This window comes from Phocoena sinus, chromosome 1, assembly GCF_008692025.1.
Source record: "Phocoena sinus isolate mPhoSin1 chromosome 1, mPhoSin1.pri, whole genome shotgun sequence".
In the NCBI taxonomy this organism is placed as follows: Eukaryota; Metazoa; Chordata; class Mammalia; order Artiodactyla; family Phocoenidae; genus Phocoena; species Phocoena sinus.
In genome coordinates, this window is record NC_045763.1 from 102,948,006 (window position 1) to 102,967,492 (window position 19,487).

General features: G+C 43.4%; 1 long non-coding RNA gene across 1 annotated transcript in view; it reads left to right on the plus strand.

Annotated features, from left to right (window-relative positions):
- Nucleotides 1-741: 741 nt before the first annotated feature.
- LOC116754505 overlaps nucleotides 742-19,487 on the plus strand; it is a 61,756-nt gene continuing 43,010 nt past the window's right edge. Inside the window, exons 1-2 of the long non-coding RNA XR_004350061.1 lie at nucleotides 742-836; nucleotides 2,586-3,677. This is a non-coding gene — a long non-coding RNA (uncharacterized LOC116754505). The remainder of the gene's footprint in view (nucleotides 837-2,585; nucleotides 3,678-19,487) is intronic.

A 19,487-nucleotide genomic window follows, 5' to 3' on the forward strand; every position in this document is an offset into this window, starting at 1 on the left:
ATATGTTCCTCCCACACTGACTGTGGGTTAGGTCATGTGAGTTGCTTTGGCCAGTGGGAGTTTAGACCTCACTCACATGTCTGAGGTGTCAGTTGGGATGGCTGGAATGGCTGGAATTGCTGGAGCTTCTCTTCACATAGCCTCTCATCCTCCAGGAGACCAGCCCAGGTTTGTCTGCATGACAGAGGAAGAGTTTCTTTCAGCAATAGAACCCCAGTGCACGAGTGAGGTCATTCTAGACCTTCACTGTCCTATACGGTGGCCCTTGAGCACTTGAAATGCGGCTAGTATGAATTGAGATGTGCTGTAAGTTTAAAATGCACACTGGGTTTTGAAGACTTGTATAAAAGAATGTAAACCATTTCATTAATAATTTTTATATTAATTACATATTGAAATAATAATACTTTGGTTATATTGGGTTAACTTAAAATATATAATTAAAATGAACTTCACCTGTGTAAGTCTTTAAAATGTGGCTTCTAGAAAATTTCAAATTATAGACATGATTTATATTATATTTCTGTTGGGCAGAAATATAATATCCTAGACCATCTAGCCACAGACAAGCCATCCCAGATCAGAAGAACCACCTAGCTGACCCACAGAATTGGAGCAAATAAAATGATTGTTGCTTTAAATTACTAAATTTTGCCATGTTTTGCTGTGTAGCAAAGCCCATTTGTTTCCAGAAGCATACTGTGATTTACAGATCCTACCAACTCAGCTCCTTGACCTTTCCAGGAATGAGCCAGACTCCCAGAGAAGTTTGGAAAAAAAGCAGGATATGATGGAGAACAATGACGAGTGACCTGGTACTGGAGCCAGGAACATAGGTGAGAAGGTTGCAGGGTGTGGAGGGGGTGAGGATGTTGAGAGACCTTCACCTTCTCAGAGTCCCAGTCTGGAAGACCACCTCCTCAGCCTGCAGCCCTGGAGGGCAGTGGCTTGGGAATTCCTAGAGAAGCCCTTACCCGCCTTTCCTACTGCCACTCTCCTCTCCTTTCCTATGTGCTCTGTGTGTGCTCTGCTGTCCAATCCCACAAATCTCTGTGGGAAAAACACTACATCAACAACAACAAGATAATAAAGGGCATGTCAGTGAGAGAACAGGAGGGAGAGGAAAGGGTGATTTTGGCAGTAATACCCTATCATCTAGGGCCTCTGTGCTTCCCTCAGCTCCCTCCTCCCTGAGCCAAATGTGATTGGACGTCAGAGCTAGAGGAAACCTTAGAGATCATCCAACCTAGCCCCTCTCTGTTACATATGAGGAAACTAAGGCCCAAAGATGTTAAATGACCTGCCTAGGGTCACACCAGAAATTAGTGGTGGTCAGGTCTAGAATTCAGTTTTCAGACTCTCAGTCCAGTGCTCTTTCTTCTGCTTCCCATGATACCAATTCATTGGGTATCAGTCATGCTACATTCAGCCTGGGCTTTTGGAGGCTCATTCATGCCTAAGAGCAGCGTGAGTGCAAGGGTTTCTCTTTACATGAGCACCATTTCTCTCTCTGAACTCACCCCTCCTCTACCTCTCAGACTCTCTGCTACTGAACTTTTGCTCTAAGATGTGAGAGGTTCAGACTATATTCACTTGGGGGCCTGTCTCCTCCCTGTGGTGCTGTCCTTGGATGGAGTCACACTCGTGTTCCCACTCACCTTCTGCTGGATGCTGATTGAACAGAGCTTTGGGCTCTGGAGTGATTGCTGCTCTGGTCTTTGTGTAGCCGGCACACAGAGGTGGATCCTGAAGCATAGGGGCAAGGATTGAGAGCTTTGCCAGAATCTCTTGGGTGGTAGGATACAGGAGTGGGATGGGTTGGAAATAATGGGGAGGAGGGTGAGGAAATCCCAGAGGCACCACTTTTCTCCCAGTGGGTGTCCAAACCATGAGGTTGGCTGCCATAACTCTTGCATCTCCTCTGCTTCTAGACCATTGTTCCACCATCTTCTGAGTATAGCACTTCTTTGGAAGGCCAACCCTCTCCTACTGCCTCATTTACTGCTTTGCTGTTTTCATCATTTGACATCTGGTGGACAATCTTAGCTGTTCTCCATGATTTGAGCACAGGTTGGTATGTGCTGATTATCCCAGGGACTTTGGCATCCAGGTGGAGGCATCTCTGCCCTCCCAGCTCCATTCCTTGATAGAGTCAGTTCCAATGAACTTTATCTCTGTTCTCTTTAGTTGCTTATCAACCATATCTTGGGACTGATTGCTGCATGGTGGCTGAACTCAGAATTGCTTATCTTCAAGATTTCAAAATCTCTGACCCCCAACCTCCTGTACATTGTCTCCTCACCCTGCTGCTTCTGTGAAGTATTCTCCTAGCTCTCCTCTAGTTCTGACTTGCTCCCCTGCTGGGATGAAGGCACTCAGTTCTTCCTTATAGTAGCTTTTTGCCATCCTTTCTTGGAACAGAAGAACACTTACCTGGAAGGCTGCTTGTTGTTGGCGAAGCAGCATGCAAAGAGACATTGAAACCAATAACCCCCAAAGAATCTGGGTTAAAAAAAATTTGTTTTGGTGTCTGGAACCTTGTTACCATGATGATTTTCTGAAAAGATTTTCTGCTTTTCACCCAGATATTTAAAGTCAGGGAGATGCATCCAGTATTGTGGTACTACAGAGCTGCTCACTCTCTCAGGAGGGAAATAACGAGAACGTGGCCCAATCCGGGGAAATCAGCCATGGCAGATGATGGCCATCAGAGGTCTAAGGAATTGGTGTTTGGGTTATTTCTGGTCCACATGGTAAGTGTTCAGGGTGAGTGTCTTAGTCTGTTCTGGTTGCAATAACAAAATAGCACTGGGACTGGGAAGCTTATACACAATAGAAATTCATTTTCACAGTTCTGGAGGATGGAAGTCCAAGATCAGGGTGCCAGCATGGTCGAGTTCCGGTGAAGGCCCTCTTCCAGATTGCAGACTGCGGACTTTTTGCTTTGCCTTCACATGGTGGAAGGTGCAAGTGTTGTCTCTGGGGTCTCCTGACCTAATCACCTCCCATTCATCTTGAGGGATAGGATTTCAATGTATGAATCTTGGGTGGGGACACAGACGTTCAGACCACAGCTGTGAGGAGGGGCAGAAAAGCTGCATGAGGTGATGTGAAAGTTGAAAAGAGAAAAGTGTGATCCTGTCCAGGAACCATCTAAGGAAAAAACTCTTGCAAGGCAGATTGAGAATTTTAAAACAACACTCTCCCACCCAACTGCCCATGACATCTGTTAACACAAGAGGCAGAGCTATTTCCTGGAAAGGCTCCTTATGTTTACAAGGGTGAGACCCTCTTGATGTTTTTGCAACTTTAATTAAAGAGCTGAGGGATGGATTTATATCCACAGCGGTTCCCATGGGGGAACACACGGGCTGGTTGTACACAATGCTGCACAGTCAAATGAAAAGAGAAAAAGTCAATCAATTATCCAGATGCTTTGGAATTTTACATAAATGTAGTCACAATGGGGATTTGATCCTTGACAATAACGTATTATTCTTCCATAATGGTGGAGAAAACTGTTCTTGGAAGGAAGACGAGAGTGTTTTCCTAATACTCTTTTATTCTTTCTTCTCCTTTCTGAGTTTATACTTAACAGCATCAAGCGCAACAGAACATGGAGACTGAGGACAGAAAAGAGAAAAAAGCACAGGACATGGCCCCCTCTCCAAATTGCGGTGGGTGCTCCAGGCTGGGGCAGAATAGCCTTGGGGTGGAGGGGAAGGTGGGGAACAGTACTTCGGCAGAGTCTTGGTATTCTGGGATGTGCAGACCACAGAGTAGTAGATGTGTGCTCAGAAAGCATTAATGGCATTCAACATAAAGAGTTTCTCATATAGTCCTTTAACCTTTCTCTAAAGGCTGAAATTTCACCCTTAGAAATCTAGCTCTTTGACTTAAAAAAAAAAGGTTCTCAGACATTAGTGTGTATAAGAATCATTCTAGAAATGAACTAAATTATAGATTCCTAGTCCCCACTCTCAGCTTCAGATTCAGTAGGTCTGGGGTGGTGCCCAGGAATCTGCGCTATGAACAAGTACCCCCAGCGGTTCTAGCGTGTCTCTGCCTTGTGAAACAATAACGACATTGCCTACTTTAGCTGTTCTTTTTCAAAAGGAGACACACAGGCTGAAAGAGCAACCATCCAGCCATAGCATGGGAACAAGGTTCCTGAACATTAGGATCTAGTCCCAACCCTCGTCCTTCCACCGCTGTGACTTTGGTCCAGACATTTAAATGCTAAGGATCTCAATTTCCTCTTCCATAAAACGGAGACGAAAATTTCTGTCCTATCTAACCAATGGGCCAATGTAAGAAACATTATCAAGTGAAATGATTTAATGTAAAAGCCTTGAAAACTGTTCAGTGCTTTGAACAGTATTTTATTCCATACATTTGTAAAGTGTTGTTATTGTTATTTTCCATTATCGTCCATTAACACATCTGTTTGAATGACTTTGAGAGATTAAGTGATGGGGGAAGGGGTGAACTTGGAGCTCAGGCAACTGCAGGACGGGGGTGGGTGGGCAGGCCACTGTCCCATGCCCAAGGCTGCCAGGAAGCCTCAGGAGGGTATCAAGGTGGTGACAGAAGCAAGCAAAGTGTGTGTGCCTGTTGGGGGCGGGAGAAGTGTTGAGTGTTGGAGAAAAACTTAATTTTACAGTTTTGTTTCAAGTTTCAGCTTATTGGGCACTAATAACATGCCTGGAGGGGCTTCTGTGTTTTTTATCCTCAGTAAAGACACAGACCTACTAGAGAATGGACTTGAGGACATGGGGAGGGGGAAGGGTAAGCTGGGACAAAGTGAGAGAGTGACATGGACATATATACACTACCAAATGTAAAATAGATAGCTAGTGGGAAGCAGCCACATAGCACAGGGAGATCAGCTCGGTGCTTTGTGACCACCTAGAGGGGTGGCATAGGGAGGGTGGGAGGGAGGGAGACGCAAGAGGGAAGAGATATGGGAACATATGTATATGTATAACTGATTCACTTTGTTATAAAGCAGAAACTAACACTCCGTTGTAAAGCAATTATACTCCAATAAAGATGTTAAAAAAAAGATAAAAAAACAAAACAAACAAAAATCCCTTGACAGTCACAAATAGGAAAGTATAGGAGGATAGTTTTTCATGGAAAAATAAAGAAAAGGAACATTATGGAAATCGTATGGGAAGAGAATCAACTTCGACCTAAAACTTAAAGAATGTAGTTAAACCAGCCACAGACGGTCCCTCACCTTCTGGATATTCTCTCTTTTTGGACAACAAGAATGGTCAGCTATCTTCATATCCCCCAGGCTGGTTCAAAATAGCCACTTCCTTTGGGAATTCAAGCCTAAAAAGAACGCTGCCTTCCAGGAACAAGAGCGGAGCTATGTGTGTGCACATTTGTCTCCCACAAATGTGGAGGGCGACGTCTCCATCTTCCCTGCTGTTTGTGATTAGCAGCTTTGGGAACAGGGGATTGTGCTTGTCCTTTCCTTAGCACAGAACATCAGAGGCTGAATTCTCAAGGGAAGGAGAAAGTACAAGGTAGAGGGGGGAATAGAGCCAGTTGCACGAGGAGCCCTCTCCCCCTAGGGGTCAGAATGCATCCACCTCCGGATGCAGTAGATTGCATCTTGACTGGTTAGACTGCACTCTGAGTGGAGACCGCGCTGTTCAGCTCAGCACCCCGATTGGAGTTTGTGCGGTCACTTATTATGGCTCCATGAGTCAGTGAAGGGCATCCTTCACTGAGGGTGGAAGTGCCAAACTGTTTAAAAATCAGTGGGGAGAGTGAGACAGGAAATAAAGAGCAACGCATCTCCCATTTAAAATTTTTCAGAGCAGGGAAACAGATGGAGATTGGATTATTAGCTCGGATTTGGGCTGGGAACAGCGGAGTCTGAAATGCTGAAGGGATGTGGTCCAAACTGCCTTTAGAACAAAAGGCCAGGGAGGCCTCCTGTGGTCAGGAGGAGTCGCCTGGGGGCCTGGGCTGACAGGCTGGATGGAACCCTGGTTTACTAGTGAGGCCCCAGTGAAGTCTCTGGTCCATCCGGAGCTCGGAGAACGGAAGTCGCCATGCAGATGTGGAGCTGTTTTCTCATCCCTAACACATCCCAGATTTGTGCTGCTGAGGGTCAGGTCCGGTTGTGTGAAATTCCCGCTGTTTTCCCTTTTCTAAAGAGCCACAGGATGAGATGTCAGACCTGCTTCTTTAAGCAGAATGGTAAAATGTGTCACAATGCAGTTGACCCTAGGGAAACAGTGAGGTGGATAATCTCTAGCTCTGGAAAACCCCCCAAATCACATGTAATTAGCTCTGGAATGTGTGTGTGTGTGTGTGTGTGTGTGTGTGCGCGCGCGCACGCGTGCGTGGGTGCGTGCATGTGTGTGTGTGTAGAGTGAGCGGGGATGGGGGAGGGAAGGAGAATACCAGGTTTAACTGTATTATGCTTGCTTTAGCTGATATTAAAATGCAGAAGCATTCCCTGGATCCTCACTGACTAATGTTAGGTGCTAGGATACCCTGCACCATTTTTGGACACGGGGGGATGTCACCCAGTGATGGCAAATGAGGTGGAAAATTTGTAAAATAACGAAGTTACCTATGGGTAATGAATGAAGTGTTTACTGCACTTGAGGATTCTTTAAAAATCGAACACAATGTAAACTCGTGGTTAAGCTTCCATTCTTCTTAGTTCTCTGGGTGCTCTAGGGAGGGAAGGGTCTTTCTTCTATATGTAAAGTACGTTCCTAACACCACCCCCCCACCCTGCATGATAAGCCCTGTCCTGGAGGTGGCTGATGATTATAATGATTAATTTATGGATATATTCCTGGGAAGGGAACCTTCCAGAAGCAAAAGCTCAGATGGACTTGTGAGACCTTTGGCAAAAGTCCCCACAGGAGTATGTATTTTATGAGCCCTGACTTAATAACAGGGTTGTCACACCCCCTGGGACTGCATGCTTGCTACTTGCTACTTAGAATAAGACATATTTTGTGGTGCCGCAATTTTGCTGGACTTCTGAAGGGGAAAAATCCTCTTGCTTTTACATTGTTTACTTTTTACACTGTTTTGCACAGTGCTAACTTTATCCCTTCTGAGTTGAGTGTGGGATTGAATTCTCTGACCTTTTAAAATGGTCTGTACCTTGCTTACTTGGGCTCTCTTTAATGTAGTTCCATGCCCCCCACTTTCTTATTTTTATCTTTTTTATTTTTTAGCTGAAGTCTCAGGGTAAGCTGAAGTCTCCCCTAAACTTTCTTGCAGCCCAGTCATTCAACCTAGCCACCCGCCTACCCACTGGGCTGGTTGTATTTATGGAGTATCTGCTTTACATTCTTTGTGGGCAAGGCAGACACAAAGTACAACCTATGGGCTCTTGCTCCCCCAGAGATTATTATCTCATGGAGAGGATGATATATTTTGTAGACATATAAATAATTGCTTTTTCATAAATGGCCATGATGTGCTGTAGTCTGAGGTGGAAGGTTAATAAATTCTGGATTTCCCCAGAACATGAGTGAGTTTTCCCTCTCAGGTAGGAATTTTACATAGTAGACTGATATAGTTACCATACCTTCTGGATGTTCCACAGCCAACAGCATATAGATTTGGGTGAGTTTTAAAGACTTGGCCCTGGTAAGAGCACCTTGAGTTGAAGTCCCCAGGAGTCTAGTGATATTGGGAAGGTCATTAGACTTTCCAGAGTTCCCTGATGGAATTCTTTCTCTCCTAATCGTGGAGTGGAAGGTGGCACAGCAAAGATCTGAATCGTTACCCCATCATTTATATTTAAATGATTCTAGCCTTACTGATCTATAAAATGAGTACAATACCACCTACTTGCAGGGTTGCTGTGAGGGTTTGAGTTAGTGAATGTAACTGTCCAAATACATGGCTCATAGTAGAGCCTCAGTTGGTAGCAACTATTACAACTATGATTCAGTCCTAGACTTTTGAGACAGGTAAATTCTCTGCAACTGGTCACGGAAATCAGCTAGAAAAGGTGATGGGGAATTGCTGCAGTAGAAATAAATGAACGGTACTAGTTTATCACCTAATAGCTCTGGGACTGAGAAAAATACATAAGCTCTCTAAGTCTCAAACTCTCATCTATGTTACCTGCCTCATAGGTTTGTTGGAGGGATTGAAACAACAATCCTGAAAATGTTTCCACTTTAAATGTAAAACTTCCAGACATGATTTGACTCAAATTTGTGCCAGTAGGTATGTTCCTTAGCAAAGCTGAGGGAATCTCAGGTGTGCTTTCATAGTTCTGAAAGCAATTCCTGGGCTAGGAAGGAAATGGTTTTTGCAATTCTTTCTTTTTTTTTTTTTTAAGGAAGTTTCTCTCCCCACAGAGATTCTACAGGTTAGTACCAGTTTATTTGTTTATTTTTTTAAATTTATTATTTTTATTTTGGCTGCATTGGTTCTCATTGCTGTGCGCAGGCTTTCTCTAGTTGCAGGGAGCAGGGGCTACTCTTCGTTGCGGTGCGCAGGCTTCTCATTGCAGTGGCTTCTCTTGTTGCAGAGCATGGGCTCTAGGTGCACGGTCTTCAGTAGTTGTGGCACGCGGGCTCAGTACTTGTGGCTCGCGGGCTCTAGAGCACAGGCTCAGTAGTTGTGGCACACAGGCTTAGTTGCTCCGTGGAATGTGGGATCTTCCCAGACCAGGGCTCGAAACCGTGTCCCCTGCATTGGCAGGCGGATTCTTAACCACTGCGCCACCAGGGAAATCCTTGCAATTCTTTCTTATATAAATAGGAAAATTGAGACTTAGAAAAGTTGTGACATGCCCAAGACTGTGTCAAATCCAAATAGGAACTTGGTTCTCCGATCTGGCAGTTTCTGTCAGACAACTTGAAAAGCAGGAGACGGCCGAGTGTAACTGCAGGGCTGCTTCCCACCCTCTCCACTCCCAGTTTTCGTGAGTGAGATTAGTGGAGCATGCCACCCCACTCTGGGGTGAATTTGTCAAAGCCTTTCTTGTCCTGGAAGGTTTACAGTAAATAGAGTTCCAAGTAATCACAGGGATTGATTTTAGTATCAGGTACTGTAAAGAAAGTACTCTTAAGTCTCTTCTAAAAATAAAATTCTTCCAAGGAGATGTTTGGCCTGTGGCTAATGTGTTTGAAATATGTTTTCTATAAAACTCAACCTCATTAATCTACTTGCAAATCCAGAAAGACAGCTTTTATTGCACACATCAGGGCTTGTCCCAAACTTTCCCCATTCACAGCGGGGGATGAAGAGAAATGAACTGCAGGCTCAAGGTGCCTCTATCTTGTTTTCACCCCAGTAGTTCAGCAACTAGTGTCAAGTCCAGCCTCAGCTCTGGAGGTCAGCACTCAAGACCCAGGCACCAACAGGGAGGCCATTTTCTTTCCCCCTGTCTTAGCACTTCCTACCCTCTATGCCATAGGTGGAGCTTGGAAGGGGCTGAAAGCTGTCACCCTCTTACCAACCAGGTAGAGTCCTTCCTCTCCAAGAAAGGCTTTTGCCTCTCTCTGGGTCCTGGCTATCTCCATGGCTCCTGAAGAGTCAGCCTGTGATGTTTCAACTATTAATTCATCAGAACTGTCAAACCTTGTGAATCTCTTTTCCCTTCCTCTGGCTGGCACAGTCTAAAATACTCGTCCTCCACAAGTTTTGAAATCACTGAAGAAAGGGAACAATGCGAAAACTCAATTCCAACTAACACTTTAATTTACTGCCGTGTAACTGGGCGAGTTGCCATTTAGTAAACCGAGCTGACTATCTTAAAAAGGAATGAAGTAGTCAGGTAAACTCAAGGATCAGGACCTGAGTGCTCACAGAACCACCCCCCCCCCCTTTTTTTTCTTAGTTTATGAGATTGCCGATCCAGGGACAGAGGGGAGCATTCACAGGATGCAAGTCCCAGCTGCATCCTTGGTGAACCAGGGTTGAATCCCACATTGGACAGACTTTGCCACCTTTCATCAGCTTTGCTCAGGACACTCTCCTTCAATATCATGCCTTGAACTGATGTAATTTCTTGTAATAAAAGGATTAAAATCTGTCCTTCTTGACCTTCATATTCCACATGCCTATTAAGAGGGTTGTCTTAGGAGCAGCAGTCTTACGCTGGGAAATCTGAGCCTGGGTTGTGTGTCGGGGGAGCTTTATGAGGCATTCCACAATGTCTAGGTTTTAATTTTGCTTTTATTTCAATGTGACAAGATGTGTCGGACTGAGATGTCTTTGGGCTCTAGCCCTGGAATTTATGAATAGAGAATGCTGCAGGGTTATGGCATGGGTGAGGCTGGAAGATGTCACCTGCACACAAGGGTTCAGCACAATAACATATGTTAGAAGAAGAAACTAACCTTGGAACAGTAAATACACATACACACACACACATACACATACACACACTCCTACATATACACATATGATATTTAGCAATGCCAGTGTCAAATCCTAGACACCCTCTGTTTGGCTCTCAGGTCTGCCTTTTCCTCTTAGTCTTGTGAAGGTTGGGGAGCAGCTTCATTGGTATTCTTCATGTCTCCCTCTCATGCACAGGAATATGAGAGGACAGGAGTCAGAAGCCAAGTGTCTGGGCCCCTCTCAGCCATTCTTCATTTCCACTTATTATTGGAAGTAATTCATCCCACTCTGTCCTCTCTCTAATCTCTCTCTGGAGCCTTCCACTGAGCTGCCTCCAAGGTGGCAGGTGACAGGCTGGCCTGGCCAGGAACAAAGACAGTTATCCTTGGCTGCCACCTGTCTCCCTGAGTGCCTGCCCTGTCTTGTGGTGCTCCCTCCACGTGTCTAATCGACACCACAAGCCCTCTGGGCAGGGGCTTTTTTTTTCCTTTTAAAAAATTCTCTGCTCTCTTCTGTGGTTAGATGGCTTATGTCTGATGTTTAACTTCTCCATACCTCCACTCTTCTTCATTCTTAAAAAATGCTGACAGAAAAATCTTTAAAATGAACACATTTGGTTGCTGTTAGATATACAGAAAAAAAAAAAAAGGCAAAATGAAGCATGGGAGATGCCATGGTTTGAGTGTTTGTGTCCCTTGGAAATTCATATGTAGAATTTCTGACACTGTCCCCCACCTTCAGGCAGTATTAGTGCTACCAAAATCTTGGCTCCCTGTACACGGATGCCGAAATGAGATACGGAGACAGAGTTTTGGAGGAGAAAGAAAGGGTGGCTTTATTCTTTGCCAGGCAAAGCGGGGAACACAGCAGGCTAGCGCCTCAAGAACTGTGCCTCCCTCCCTGGGGAATAGGGAGGTCTTATAGGCAGGGCTCAGTGGTCAGGGGTATGTGATAAGGGTCAATGCAGTAACAGTCTTGCACGCTTCTTTCTTCTGCAGAGTTTCAAAAGAGTGGGGTTGCTGACAAGATTAGGGTGTGTGCAGGGTCTCAGGTGGTCTCCTAATCTTGGTGAGCTTCTCTGGTCCCTTTAATCTTGCCTCAGGTGGTTTCCTGGATGCTCCTCCCTTGATTTGCAACTGTTTGAATCTGCCCTTTGGAACTCAGGGAAGGTCATGGAGGCTGGAGTCTTGCCTACAAGAAATGGGGGACAAAAAGGCCTCCATGCCTGGGAGCCCCATAGGGCCCCGCTCGGTTTCATTCCTCCCTTTTCTTTGATACTCCTCAATCTTGAGGAGAACAAATGGTGGACGAAAAAGGGAACAATCATTTTGGATGGAGATGTTAATCATAAACTCGGCAGAGGGACTCGGTTTTAGGGGGACTTGGTTTTAATCCCCATTTCGGTTTTATCTTTCTCCAAATCTCTCAGGGAATGGGATGACGACCGCTCTAACTACTTCTTGCTGAGATGGGGCATAGTCCTGCCTAAATTTGGGGGAATAGATACCAAATCAGAAATATTTGAGTTTCAAGTCCTGGATCCAAGTCTTATATGATTAAGATCTCAATCCCTTGTTCTGCCATTTTGGTGCAATAGACCCAGTTAGAGGTAAGAAGAGTGACAACTAGAACTGTAGTGGACAGAGTAAAGCTCATTTCCTTAGGAATTCAGAATAGGTCTGAAGTTCAGTCTGGAACAGGCACTTCAGAGACAGTTGTTTCCAAACCGTTTCCTGTATGGGGAAAAACCATCAAGGCAATCCTGAAGACCCAGAAATAGGAAGCTGACCACATATCTAGCAGTTAGAATTATCGAAAGAATCAGTGTATGAATAAGGTATGAGAAAGGATAAGAAAACAGAACTTTCATTCAGCCTGTTGTAACAAATAAAGTTTCTCAAAGGGTGAAATGCCTGCTTCTCAGGAGTCTGCTCGCTGGCTGTAGGCAGGCTTGGCTGGTCAGTCTCTGGTAATTTTCTTGCTCTGGTGTGACGTACCCACGGTTTTACTCCATCCAATTTTAGAGAAGAATGTTGTAGGATCCCTTCCATTTTTCTTCAGGCTGCTGCTCAGGTCATTGCTCTTTTTCATACTTTCAGTAGCACCCAGTCTCCTGCTTTGAGGGGGAGCAAGGGGGACACCTGTGGAACACAAACTCAGGCATAGCGGTTAACAACTGAACATAGCAATTGTAAAGACCTTGTCCCATTTTAGATGACTTTTCCAGCGTAGCTTGGTGAAAGTTTTCTTAATAATGTCATTAAGAAGGGTTTTTGTCACTTGCAATGCTTTTTCTGGCTGTAAAGGCTTTTATTCAACCTTGATCCAGGCATAATCCTCTCAGATCTTCAGCCAAAATCTCATTGAAGAGGGTGGGGGAATTTTTAAAACCTTGTGGAGTCTGATATAGCTTAGAAAATTCAAGTTTGCAGCAATACAGGAATGAATGTGTCTGAGATCACATCCACAGTGGTCACCTAGTTTTACCATAGTTATTCCATTTTGACTTTCAAATGCATTCCCCTCCTCAGTGTTAAAGCAGATGTCACCATTAATGATTTCACTGCTTTTCTAGTTATGGGAAAATGCAAGAATTTGGGCTCATAAAATCTTCTCCTGAAAGTATCTAACTATCTGAGGGCCTGTTCTGCCAGTTTTTCCCCAGAGCACAGAGTGCCTCATTCCTGATCTCCACCCTGAACTCCTTTCTGCGGGTGTTGAAGGTCAATGGCCACAGTGGCCATTGACTTAATCCTTGCAGAGGCAGATGGCAAGTGCCAACTTTCAGTTGGCAGGGCCCCTTCAGGGTCATAAATTTGACCATAGTTTGGGGGCACATTTCATGACCATTTCATCCCACGGTGCTAGGAATGCTTATTCTGTGGTCTGGCGAAGATTTCACTGATAAGCCACTCAATGTGCTATTATTATTGGACTAGGCGTCATTAATAGTGCCAGAAGTCTCCAGACCACCTGTCTCACTAATCTCTTATGGCCCAGGAAAATATTCCCTGTTGTTGCTTCTTCCCATATCTAGAGTTACACTATTACAATCATTGATCTCATACGGAACTGTACATCATCATTTTATCAGAGGCTTAGTCACACATTTGGTAATGCAAGAAACAACAATTTTGTAAAACAGACAATGTAAAAAAAACAAATATATAGCTAGCAGATTAGTAAAATCATAAATAAGAATATATGTCAAGAACTTCCATTAGGTGCAGCCTGGTATATCTGAGGTCATCTGACTTAGTCTGTTCTGTATCAACCCTTATCTTTAAGGGAAATGATATAATGGTGCTGTCCATAAGGCACACAGCCTAATATCCTAACGTTACTAGACTGATTATCCTTAGTACAATTTAATTGTTCTCAACATAGAGGAGCCTTTAAACTTAAATTAGCATAGTTTGGTGTGAACTACATAAATCCATCCCATAGTTGTGGGAGGTTTTATTCTTTGGCTGAAATTTTGCTTGTTGCCCTGATTGAGCCTGAGTAATAGAGGAAAATTAATATTTATGGCCAGAGTCGGAACAAGTATTATTAATTGGCTAGGTGAGGGGATCCCATCTAGTAATATCAAGAGTAGCCTGAACAGGACTGAACCTTCTTTCTTCTAAAATAAATTTCCTAAGGGCTATCCAGTTAGAGCCTTGGAATGGAGAAATCCACCAAGGTAATCCAGAAGTACTAGACACAGGTAATTGGCCACAAACCCAAAAACTGGACTGATTTTTTAAAACTAGCATAGGATCATGTCCATGATAGAAAAATATTCTATTTATATGCAAAAGTCCAAGAAGTCAAGAAAACATTATAAATGATCATACAAATCAGGTCCAGCCTCTAGGGTAAGCTGTCTGCTTCTGATGTTGTCTTCTTCTCATCCTGGTATGAGTGTAGTTTCTTCTTTGTTTGAGCATTGTTTGAAGGTGAGTCTGAGGTCAGCAGTCTTCTCTAATAAGGGTCCTTCTGTCCACGTTGGAGATAGTCCTTTAAATTATGTCTTTTCCAGCATGCATAATCCCCTGGTTGCAGGTCTTGGGACATCTGATCTGTTAGTTAGCCTTCCTAATTCATCTGATAAAGCTGCTGGGAACCTAAGAGTTTCCAATCTCCAGTTCAACATTATGGTCTGAAAGTCAGAAACTTGTATTAATCCAAAGGTCCTTTCTCTAAGTCTTCTTGAAGAGGAAGCATTTTTGCAAAGGCATTAGAGTAAAACCATAAGTGTCTATAATGACAAAAGACTTAAGAAGGCATGTTTAAAATCTGCTTACAGTGCAATTGACAAAGTAACTTGGTTACTGCTGTGACATACAACACTTTAAGATAATAACTAGAATTATGACTGACAACATTTTACCAGGACATGTCAGATCTTTAGGAATTCCATACAATTTCTAGAATATCTATATTAGTAAAAATTTACCATACCATATAACCTAAGAAGATTTATTACTTGACAATACTTCCCATGTAATTTAACATACCAAATGAACCTTAGTTAAATATCTCTTTCTGGGATGTTTCAGGGGCCGTTTGAAGCATCCCAAAGTTAACTAGTGGTTGAAGAAACTTCATTATAATTTTATTTGGGAAGTTTTGTCAAAAAAAAGGAAATATCAAAAGGGTTTAGAACACTCAGTCATATAGAGTCACAGGTCACTGTGAAACAGTGTTATTCACTCAGCCAAAGTAACAATAAAAGATTTCAAAGGCAATTACAGAACAGATCACTTAAAAGGTAAAGAAACTTGAAATCTGTTATTGTAGGCAGTTCAACATTTTAAGAAATCTTGTCCTCTTAAGAGAGAGAAAAAACAAATCCAAGTTTTGCACCTGCTTACTTTTAAAATTCATTTACTCAATTAAATTTATTTTAACCTTAGTCTCGACCATGCACAAAACTCTTTTCTCGGGGTCCACTTTGACAAACTTTTCTATCACTTTTTGTATCCATCACTTTATTTCCCCATTCAGAATCAGCCAGCTGTAAGTCAGACCTACTTCCCTTTCCCTTAGTAAAATGCAATTCCATCCCTCATCCTTTCTTTATTGAAAACATACATCCTACTTTCCTACTGTATACTGAAATGTTTCCTTTATTATTTCTATTAGCTTTAATTACATGTTTAAATTGGAATCCTCAGCTCTTAAAACCTTAATTTCTTGTGAAAACTAAGAAGTAAGCAATTATGAACGGTCCTTTACATCAGCATTCTGTAGATTGGTGAACATAAATACCAGTGATATTTCTAAAAACATTTGCTTTCTTTAGAGAACGTGGCACCAGACATATTCATTAATAGTTCTAGGGGCTTCCCTGGTGGCGCAGTGGTTGAGAGTCCGCCTGCCGATGCAGGGGACGTGGGTTCGTGCCCCGGTCCGGGAGGATCCCGCATGCTGCGGAGTGGCTGGGCCCGTGGGCCGTGGCCGCTGAGCCTGCGCGTCCGGAGCCTGTGCTCCGCGACGGGAGAGGCCACAGCGGTGAGAGGCCCGCGTACCGGAAAAAAAAAAAAAAAAAAAAAGTTCTAAATACCTTTTGTTTCTCTGTAAAAGGAAGCCAATGTTCAGTAATTAATGTTTCAGTATCTTATTTTATTTGGGAATGACCTAGCTGTTCAATAAACTTCCATCACTTAACTTAGTTTAGCACAACTCTAGAATTTCAAGTTACCAGAATCTATTTTAGATAGACATTCCTAAAGTATAATTATTATTAATAGAGTTTATCTAAAAGCTCATCTCATTTGCATTTTCTTTCCTTAAAAGTTTCTTCACGTTGAGTTACTTTCCTTGCTGACAAATTTGCAACAGATATAATAAGGTCTTATTTAACTCATATGAAACCTAGGTGCAGTGAAAGTATTAATGTTGATGACTCTGAAGACATGTATATTAATTAGATCAACAAACTTAAACATTAATACCAGGTGTTAATCTAATACTGAATATTTCCCAGTTCACATCAGCCTAAAATTTATTTAGCTTAATTTCTCATGTATTTAGAATCTTTTGATTTGTAAGTGCTTACTTTAAGCACTTTTCTTTAAGCCAATTTAATAGAGCTCATTTATAAATTAACCTCAGCAATAATATCCAAAGACATATACTGAGACGTACATATATCCAGACAGACACAGCAGGAGATCTCATAGCTTCATTTTACAAACTTAATCATGAATCAGATATCACAATATAAAACTCACTAGTTTATAAACAGTTGGAATAAGAAAAAATTTTAAAAGCCTTCTTCCTCTTTTTTTTTTCCCCCCTAAGTCTCAGGAATTAGGGGTGGTCTAGATAAGTATTCCTGACAGCCATGGTCTCAAGGTACAGGAGAGAAACCATGTTCTCCTAGTAGGACTTGTTCCCTCAGAGTCAGAATTCTGAAAAAAAAAAAGTATTTTAACAAGCTAGCTTTCTCTAATTACACATGCAAAAATAATTGAATTTGCAATTTCAATAAAGTTTTATCTAACCAGTTTTCTCCAGAGTCTAAAGAATATTGTGGCCACACTGTCAGAAATCACCTTTCCTTTTCTGTGGTCATAGTTCATAGCTAAAATTTAGACCAGATAGTGCTCAAATTGGCCCTGATAACAAGGGCAGACTGGCTGATAAAATGTTGTTCCAGCAGGGATTGTCCCTTTGGGGAGGTGGGGGTCTTAGTATGTTCAGAAGAATCTGAAGGAGTAAGGAAACTTGCAGAATTGGGGGAAGCTTAGTTCACCCCTGAGACAGGAGAGTTTTTCTGATTCCCCTGGCTTTTGATTATAGGAGAAAGTCCTGGACATAAGGAAACCTCTGTCCATCCATTTTCCCATCCTGTAGCAATAAAGATCTAATTGTAAGAGACCCACTTTTAGGCCTTTTTGTCATTGGATCATAGCTATAGGTCGACCAGTCATTCAAAATTTTTCTGAAGGGGCTCCCAGGTGGGGATGGAACCTTAGAGGAAGCACTTCCCATTTTAGCTCAAGCAGTTAGTACCAGATGTCTGTGTGCTCAAACCAAAGTAACCAAACCAAACCAAACCAAAACCTCACCAGCTGGAAGTAACACTCAAGTTAAAACAAAAGGCAAAGAGATGCCCAGAAATCAAAAGCCAAATGGCAAAAATGCCACAAATGTGACTTCCCAGTCCCACTAGACCTGTGACCTTTGTCTAAAGTGGCACCTTACAAATGGAATTTCCCTTCACAGGGAGAGTTCCCCAAATTGGAACTGAAGTTCCCCACATTGGAACTGAAGTTCCCCACATTGGAACCGAAGTTCCCCAAATGGACAAAGTCAAAAAGATCCTGGTGTGCACTCCGGAGGACTTACCAAATTGCTAGCGGGTGTATCACGACGAACCAAATGACCTCTTTCTGATCCTCCAAGAGTTAATGTCTCCTCAAAGTGAAAGTCCGGGCTGATGCAGGGAAGGGAAAAAGAAGGTGTCCTCAGGCAAGGAAAGCCTTGGCAGCTGCTAGGGCAACCTGTCCCCCATTCTCCACTGCAACCTCGGAGTCCCACAGTCGAGATGGCAGGCTGGGTGTGATCAGGGCATGGCCCACGGCAGGGAAACCCTGGTGACCTGGCTTCAGAGAAATCCTCCAGCCCTCTGCTCTCCCTGGGGACACTGGCATGGAGAGAAATCCCCAAGCATCTGATCAAGCTGAGGGGCCCTGTGCGGCCACATGCCTACGAGTTGATCCTGGAGGAGCCCCCAGAATTTGCTGCCAGAATCTTGGCTCCCTGGGCACCAATGCCGAAATAAGATACGGAGACAGAGTTTTGGAGGAGAAAGAAAGGGTGGCTTTATTCTTTGCCAGGCAAAGCGGGGAACACAGCAGGCTAGTGCTCAAGAACTGTGCGCCCCTCTTTGGGTAATAGGGAGGTCTTATAGGCGGGTCTTGCCGTCAGGGGTATGTGATAAGGATCAACGCAGTAACAGTCTTACATTCTTCTGCGGAGTTTCAGAAGAGTGGGGTTGCTGACAAGATTAGGGTGTGTGCAGGGTCTCAGGTGGTCTCCTAATCTTGGTGAGCTTCTCTGGTCCCTTTAATCTTGCCTCAGGTGGTTTCCTGGCTGCTCCTCGCTTGATTTGCAACGGTTTGAATCTGCCCTTTGGAACTCAGGGGAGGTCATGGAGGCTGGAGTCTTGCCTACAGGAAATGGGGGACAAAAAGCCTCTGTGCCTCAGAGCCCCATAGGGCCTGTTAGGGTTTCATTAGGAGGTGGGGCCTTTGGGAGATGATTAGGTCATGAGAGTAGAGCCCTCATGAATGGGATTAGTGCCCTTATAAAAGAAATTCCACAGAAATCCCTAGTCCCTTCCACCGTGTGAGGACATAGTGAGAACACAACCATCTATGAATTAGGAAGAGGGCTCGCTCCAGACATTGAATCTGCTGCTGCCTTGATCTTGGAGTTCCCAGCCTCTAGAACTGTGAAAAATAAATTTCTGTTGTTTATACACCACCTAGTTTATGATATTTTGAACTAACTGAGACAGGAGGCTTTTGATGGCTATTGGTGGGTACCTGAGAGCAGCTGGTGACTTCAGGGAGAAGAGGGGTTAGTCAAGGAGGGGGGTCTCCTTGTTTTTACTGAAGGTGGTAACCCAGGTCCAGGCCCTCTGATTGCTTTGCTCAGAACAGAATAGACTTTATGATTTGGACCTTGAGGTTGGCAGTTCCCTATCATAGAAAAAGTGACTGGCCTCATGACCAGAGAAAAGTACCTTTTCTTTAGTACTTTTGTGAGTACTGTGCTTAAGATTCTTGTACCAAATGTAGGAATTTAGGGTTAGACAAGGTCCAGGGTTTGGTGGAAGTCACTGTTTATTTCTTTAACCCATTTATCCATCCATCCATCCATCCATCCATCCATCTATCCATCCTTTCATCTATTATCCATCCACACACACTGATTAACTACAGTAAAACAGAAGAAAGTTTTAGAAGATAAATGTGGATAACATGCCCCAAAACTTCATCTACTTGCACATAAGTCACTGCAATGTGGCTAGTAGATTAGAGGGCTAAAAATGAGAGGAGAAAGGCAATGATCTGGGCTAGGAGGGGTCAACTTGGGAAGGTTTCCTAGAGGATTAATTGATTGAGATAGAAGAA